This window comes from Schistocerca nitens, chromosome 11 (genome assembly GCF_023898315.1).
Source record: "Schistocerca nitens isolate TAMUIC-IGC-003100 chromosome 11, iqSchNite1.1, whole genome shotgun sequence".
Taxonomy (NCBI): domain Eukaryota; kingdom Metazoa; phylum Arthropoda; class Insecta; order Orthoptera; family Acrididae; genus Schistocerca; species Schistocerca nitens.
Genome location: NC_064624.1, coordinates 197,559,403 through 197,567,318, shown reverse-complemented (window position 1 = coordinate 197,567,318; position 7,916 = coordinate 197,559,403). Strand labels below are relative to the sequence as shown.

Below are 7,916 nucleotides of genomic sequence, written 5' to 3'. Positions count from 1 at the left end.
TAAGTTACGTTAAATGAAACTTTAAGATATTCAAATTAACAGCCATCGACGTTTTTCTTAACCACGCTTTAGCTACGCAGTTTTTATTTCAAAAACCGTGTACAGTCGCAGCCTCTGCAGCGTTTTGCTCTGATTGTCGCTCTGTTAATGCGCAGTACGAAATCGGCTGAGGCTGCTTCCCGTTCCGTAGGGAAACTCGCGTGTGTAATACGGTTAAAAAGTGCCGAGAAATACGCTGTTCTTAACGTTTTTCGTAAGTTTACGGACATAATCTGCTCTGAAGTTTTCCCAGTCACTGTATGTAATGTTGTTGTTGTGGTCTTCAGTCCTAAGACTGGTTTGATCTCTGCCTCGTGATGACTGGGTGTTGTGTGATGTCCTTAGGTTAGTTAGGTTTAAGTAGTTCTAAGTTCTAGGGGACTGATGACCATAGATGTTAAGTCCCATAGTGCTCAGAGCCATTTGAACCATTTTTGAACTGGTTTGATGCAGCTCTCCATGCTACTCTATCCTGTGCAAGCTGCTTCATCTCCCAGTACCTACTGCAACCTACATCCTTCTGAATCTGCTTGGTGTATTCATCTCTTGGTCTCCCTCTACGATTTTTACCCTCCACGCTGCCCTCCAATACTAAATTGGTGATCCCTTGATGCCTCAGAACATGTCCTACCAACCGATCCTTTCTTCTAGTCAAGTTGTGCCACAAACTCCTCTTCTCCCCAATCCTATTCAACACCTCATTAGTTATGTGATCTACCCATCTAATCTTCAGCATTCTTCTGTAGAACCACATTACGAAAGCTTCTATTCTCTTCTTGTCTAAACTATTTATCGTCCATGTTTCACTTCCATACATGGCTACACTCCATACAAATACTTTCAGAAACGACTTCCTGACATTTAAATCTATGCTCGATGTTAACAAATTACTCTTCTTCAGAAACGCTTTCCTTCCCATTGCCAGTCTACATTTTGTAGCCTCTCTACTTCGACCATCATCAGTTATTTTGCTCCCCAAATAGCAAAACTCATTTACTACTTTAAGTGTCTCATTTCCTAATCTAATTGCCTCAACATCACCCGACTTAATTCGACTACATTCCATTATCCTTGTTTTGCTTTTGTTGATGTTCATCTTATATCCTCCTTCCAAGACACTATCCATTCCTTTCAGCTGCTCTTCCAAGTCCTTTGCTGTCTCTGACAGAATTACAGTGTCATGGGCGAACCTCACAAGTTTTTATTTCTCCTCCATGGACTGTATGTAATAGAACTGATAGACATATAACAAAGATAGACAGATACATTATTACGATACCGACTGAGCTATACTAACGATGTAATCTAATTTACAATGTATGTAATAGAATTGATAAATTAGATTACATCGTTAGTATAGCTCAGTCGGTATCGTAATAATGTATCTATCTTTGTTCTATGTCTACGTATAAACTAGTATATATATGTTCATATTAGGAAAAAACGGGAGGAAAGCTAAAGAGAGAGAAACTGAGTAATAGGATGCGGTTCCACTTGAAGAGTAGGTTAAAAAAAAATAATCAAAAAAAAAAACAAAAAAAAATAACCAAGTACACCGGTTCTCGTCCGATCACCGAAGTTAAGCAACATCGGGCCCGGTTAGTACTTGGATGGGTGACCGCCTGGGAACACCGGGTGCTGTTGGCTCCCCTTCATTTTTTTTATACCGCCCTCTCTCCATACCACCTTTCTGTTGTGACAAAGATACTTCCTTAAGCATTTTAAACTACTGTAATGACCATAAGGTACGAAATTGCAGTAATTATTTCAGTTTGAGGGAGAATGTGCTAACCAAGTTGCCAGGAAGTCTTTGAAAATGACAAAACAGTACGAATCGGCAGATATGTTATGGAATACGTCAGCGCCTGTTGTTCTGTAGCGGTGTACAATTCCTAATTCGATATGTAATCATATATTTATTCTTTAGTCGTCTCGTTTCATCTCCTCATGCAGACGTTTCTCGTTCTTGCGCTGTTATAGGGGCCACGACCCGAGCGGCAGTCGTTTAATAAAATAAAATAAAACACAAAAAGAAAAAAAAAGAAAAGAAATAAAAAATAAAAAAGTGGTAATTAAATGCAGTTAATTGTTCACTAGATCAACTCTCCCTCGAATCATTTTTTTTTTCTCGTTCAATTTGAAATCTCTACATCTCGTAGTTATAAAACTGATCATCATTTTTTTTATGAATAATGCACGTGTTCTTGTTTCTAATTACATATTGGACGCGAAATTCCTGTTTTCATTTCAAATACAAATTCTTAATTATCGATGTTTTATGAAATACTGTTCATAAAAGTTGCTTAATTTAAGAAAACATAACAATTTAATCTTTGAAGGCAAAAATGAAAAACCAAATCCTCTTTATCTTGACTATGTCCATCGTTTTATATCACAGAGGTAGTAGATAAGTATCGTAGAAAAAACAAAAGCTGTATGATGTCGACAGATGGAAAGATTTTACTATATAAAGCTTATAAGTTGTATATTTGGTGTGCACTATCTTTGCTACGTGCTCAGGCTGTATACGAGGTGTGGCTAGAAAAAAACCGGACTAGTACTGGTGAAACAATGAAACGAATGCAATAAGGCTGAAAGTCGCGTGGCCTGTCACGTGACTCTCGCTCCGCCTACTGCTCGAGTTTCATCTGCCTCCTGCACTCAGTCTGCCCGTGGCGTCTGTTTTAAGTAGTTGACGTTTTGTCAGTGCGTCGGAAAATGTTGAGTGTACAGAAAGAACAGCGTGTTAACATCAAATTTTGTTTCAAACTAGGAAAATCTGCAAGTGAAACGTTTGTAATGTTACAACAAGTGTACGGCGATGATTGTTTATCGCGAACACAAGTGTTTCAGTGGTTTAAACGATTTAAAGATGGCCGCGAAGACACCAGTGATGACACTCGCACTGGCAGACCATTGTCAGCAAAAACTGATGCAAACATTGAAAAAATCGGTAAACTTGTTCGACAAGATCGCCGTTTAACAATCAGAGCAGTGTCTGAGTTAACAGGAGTTGACAAGGAAAGTGTCGAACAAGTTTACCGATTTTTTCAATGTTTGCATCAGTTTTTGCTGACAATGGTCTGCCAGTGCGAGTGTCATCACTGGTGTCTTCGCGGCCATCTTTAAATCGTTTAAACCACTCAAACACTTGTGTTCGCGATAAACAATCATCGCCGTACACTTGTTGTAACATTACAAACGTTTCACTTGCAGATTTTCCTAGTTTGAAACAAAATTTGATGTTAACACGCTGTTCTTTCTGTACACTCAACATTTTCCGACGCACTGACAAAACGTCAACAACTTAAAACAGACGCCACGGGCAGACTGAGTGCAGGAGGCAGATGAAACTCGAGCAGTAGGCGGAGCGAGAGTCACGTGACAGGCCACGCGACTTTCAGCCTTATTGCATTCGTTTTATTGTTTCACCAATACTAGTCCGGTTTTTTTCTAGCCACACCTCGTATTTAGTAAATGTATTTTCGCGCCAACAGACTTAGCTCCACATGTTGTCAGCGCACCTGGACTTTTTTATTTGTGATGGATTATTAGAATGTTGGTGACATTGACAATACAGCACATATTTAACAATCTTTTACGATGTAATAATTGTTGTACTCATCGGATTCTTGTGGGACTCTCGCAGTCAAAATGCTGCATTATGACGACGCCAGATATTCTTATTTTCTGACAGAATGTAAGCTATGTACATTTCTCACCAACTTTTATAATTGCGCTACTATCTTTATAAAATGTTTGTTTAATTATGTATATACACTCTGTGCTTCAATTTTGTATTTTTTTGTGTTTAGGTAACTTTTGCAGTGTTACTTGAAAATGGCCGTAATGCCGAAATTGCAATCGTAAGTGACTATGATGTCTTTTAAAAAATATTATATGGCTGTGAATCCCAATCATGAGAAGTTAATAAAAAAGCAATCATTTTCACAGTATCGAGCACACCATACAAATGCTGCATTTTTACTTTTTGCCACTGTACCAGTACAATATGAACCCAACAGAACCGACCTGGAGCCAAGTTCCGGAATTTTCTCGAGAAATAACAAGACTGTTACGTACTGGAACTAACGCACGCTGCTTTTTCACGTGCCATTGCCGAACGCTGGTGGAATATAGAACGGCACGTCATAAAACAAGAGGAGAAAATGCTTGCGCCTGGTTGGATTTGTGGATTCTGTTGTTGATAGGCTCGTTATGAACGTAGCAGGTGACACTTCCAGAACTGAAACGTACTTCTCGAATTCGGATAAGGAAGGAGCTAAGAGATTACCAGGCGACGTAATTAATACCTTCAGTACCCACCAGTCTGTGAAACCCCTGCAGTACGCTTTTGCATTACACACAGTTCGCTCGGAAAAAGTACCCTATGTTTAAGTTAGAAATTTTCGTCACTCTTGCTTGTAATTAGAATACTATGTCAGGTGAGAACGAGTGCATTTTATACTTTCCGTATAGTCACCTTGGAAGTGCGCGGTAGCGTTGGAGTTTCTCCGAATACTATTTCATTTTCTTTGGAAATTAAATGACATTCGAAGCTATATATTCTTACGTCTGAACTGCAACTGCTCACATCATTGCAGGTTAGTTGGACCAGCTGACTGGCCAGTGCTGTCCAAGTTTAATGCTTCGGTAAAGCTGTTGTCTCGCATTATCGCTCACCCTATGTGCGCGTAACATACCATAAAACGTACCCTTACGATCGTACTCGACTTTGCTGCTCACGAAATCCAGTGAGATTCAAGCAAACGCGGAGGAATACATGGCGTAATGTTTACCTCAGAGCTTTGCTTCGGGAATGAGTTGTACTGTTCTATACAACAACGAAAACGCATGTCTCTCCATGTAGCTCTACATGTAGGAAGTACGATAAAGAGGGCATCCCATTTACCTCGAGCAGGCCAAGTAACTATTTGTCCAGGAGTAAAACAAAAAAATATATCAAGCAAATGTTGCTTAGGTGGGCAACGGCCTTGCCGCAGTGGATACATCGGTTCCCGTGCGATCACCGAAGTTAAGCGCTGTCGGGCGTGGTCGGCACTTGGATGGGTGACCATCCCGGCCGCCATGCGCTGTTGCCATTTTTCGGGGTGCACTCAGCCTCGTGATGCCAATTGAGGAGCTACTCGACCGAATAGTAGCGGCTCCGGTCGAGAATACCATGATAACGACCGGGAGAGCGGTGTGCTGACCCCACGCCCCTCCTATCCGCATCCTCCACTGAGGATGACACGGCGGTCGGATGGTCCCGGTAGGCCACTCGTGGCCTGACGACGGAGTGAGTAGTAAATGTTGCTTAGCTGCCAGTGCTTTTAATCAGTGCGATTGCCTTTCTTGCAACTTTCTCCGTTGACGTGAACGACAATGCGACTTTTTGAAATAGCATCGTGTATTTATTCATTTATTTATTTATGTAGCTTTCTGTCAGAGTTTCATACATTTTCCTTAATGGTGGCCATTTTCGAACGAGTTCGTTCATTTTCGACCATCGCCTGCGTCTTTGTCACGTGACTGCACAATAATTCCTGTTCTTACAGAACGTGGAGGTCTCGGTCGTGTTCCTCAGAACACTGTTGCAGGATCCTGGCCTTGCAGCACGGACAGTGTTATCCTGCTGAAAGATTGCACCGCCGTGAAGGACGGCGTAGAGAATGAAGAGAAGCAAGTGGTCCAGAACAGTGTTCGCTTAGTTCATAGGTATCAGAAAGCTTCCGATTACCACTTCTGTCCACACTGAAGCTAAGGTAACTTTACAAAAAGGCGTAATTCACGAGAGATGCACGTTTGTTATGCCGCCGTGTGGTTCCCTGAATTAGCCACGTAATCTAACTTGACGGTTTTCCCCGCGAAAGCACAATGTTTGTAAATGTTATATAAGCCACTTAATTACCATACACACTGAAGACGCCAGAAACCGGTCAGAGATAAGATAGTGAATATCTAACGAATTTTACGCATCGGCTATTGACCAACACCTCAACATTAGTACCTGCATTAGTAACTGCAAAAATTTTATTTCGTTTTGACAACTGGAGTTCAATAGGCTCCTCACTGAAGACATCATACAAAGTTGTTATTGATGTAGCAGTTTTATGAAACGAAGAGCAATTCGATTATACGTCTGGACATTGAAATAGAAATCAAATCAACTATTTACTAACAACTACACTAAAGTACACTTTAGACTCTTTTCACACTTTATTTTCGATTTTCATTGTCATTGTATCACTCTGACTATTCATACTTCACTATTTGTGTTTATTCACTCACTGCACTACTTTTTCGCATACTGAATCCTACCTTTCAGGAAATTTACGGTGTATCACCAAACGCCTTGTTGGGCCCACGGAGTGTATCTGCGCGCGCGCGTGTGTGTGTGTGTGTGTGTGTGTGTGTGTGTGTGTGTGTGTGTGTGTGTGTGTGCGTGCGTGCAGGCGTCCCACGCACATCCTGCTCCGCGCCGCGACGAGGTGTTTTCGCGCCGCTATCTATGCATCGGGGCGTTCTCCGGCGGCCGTTGTTCTGGGTTCGACTCGCGGCAGAGGGCGTTCCCTGGAACCGATGTGCAGAGACGGGAGCGGAAAGAAAGTACGAGCGCTACAGCCAGCCGGCAGACTTATGTACTCACACACGCACTGTAATCCAGCAGGTGGGAAACCTGTCGGTGTAAGATGAAAAATGCTAGTACTGGCGTAAGACACCGCCCATCACCCACTGCGGAGTAGCTTGAGGTGTATATACAGGGAGTTGAATAGTACAGGGCTATTACAAATGATTGAAGCGATTTCATAAATTCCCTGTAGCTCCATTCATTGACATATGGTCACGACACACTACAGATACGTAGAAAAACTCATAAAGTTTTGTTCGGCTGAAGCCGCACTTCAGGTTTCCGCCGCCAGAGCGCTCGAGAGCGCAGTGAGACAAAATGGCGACAGGAGCCGAGAAAGCGTATGTCGTGCTCGAAATGCACTCACATCAGTCAGTCATAACAGTGCAACGACACTTCAGGACGAAGTTCAACAAAGATCCACCAACTGCCAACTCCATTCGGCGATGGTATGCGCAGTTTAAAGCTTCTGGATGCCCCTGTAAGGGGAAATCGACGGGTCGGCCTGCAGTGAGCGAAGAAACGGTTGAACGCGTGCGGGCAAGTTTCACGCGTAGCCCGCGGAAGTCGACGAATAAAGCAAGCAGGGAGCTAAACTTACCACAGTCGACGGTTTGGAAAATCTTACGGAAAAGGCTAAAGCAGAAGCCTTACCGTTTAAAATTGCTACAAGCCCTGACACCCGATGACAAAGTCAAACGCTTTGAATTTTTGGGCGCGGTTGCAACAGCTCACGGAAGAGGATGCGTTCAGTGCGAAACTTGTTTTCAGTGATGAAGCAACATTTTTTCTTAATGGTGAAGTGAACAGACACAATGTGCGAATCTGGGCGCTAGAGAATCCTCACGCATTCGTGCAGCAAATTCGCAATTCACCAAAAGTTAACGTGTTTTGTGCAATCTCACGGTTTAAAGTTTACGGCCCCTTTTTCTTCTGCGAAAAAAACGTTACAGGACACGTGTATCTGGACATGCTGGAAAATTGGCTCATGCCACAACTGGAGACCGACAGCGCCGACTTCATCTTTCAACAGGATGGTGCTCCACTGCACTTCCATCGTGATGTTCGGCATTTCTTAAACAGGACATTGGAAAACCGACGGATCGGTCGTGGTGGAGATCATGATCAGCAATTCGTGTCATGGCCTCCACGCTCTCCCGACTTAACCCCATGTGATTTCTTTCTGTGGGGTTATGTGAAAGATTCAGTGTTTAAACCTCCTCTACCAAGAAACGTGCCAGAACTG

General features: G+C 42.6%; 1 pseudogene; it reads left to right on the top strand.

Moving 5' to 3' along the window:
- Nucleotides 1–5,023: 5,023 nt before the first annotated feature.
- Nucleotides 5,024–5,141, top strand: LOC126214053 (5S ribosomal RNA; annotated as a pseudogene).
- Nucleotides 5,142–7,916: the final 2,775 nt, after the last annotated feature.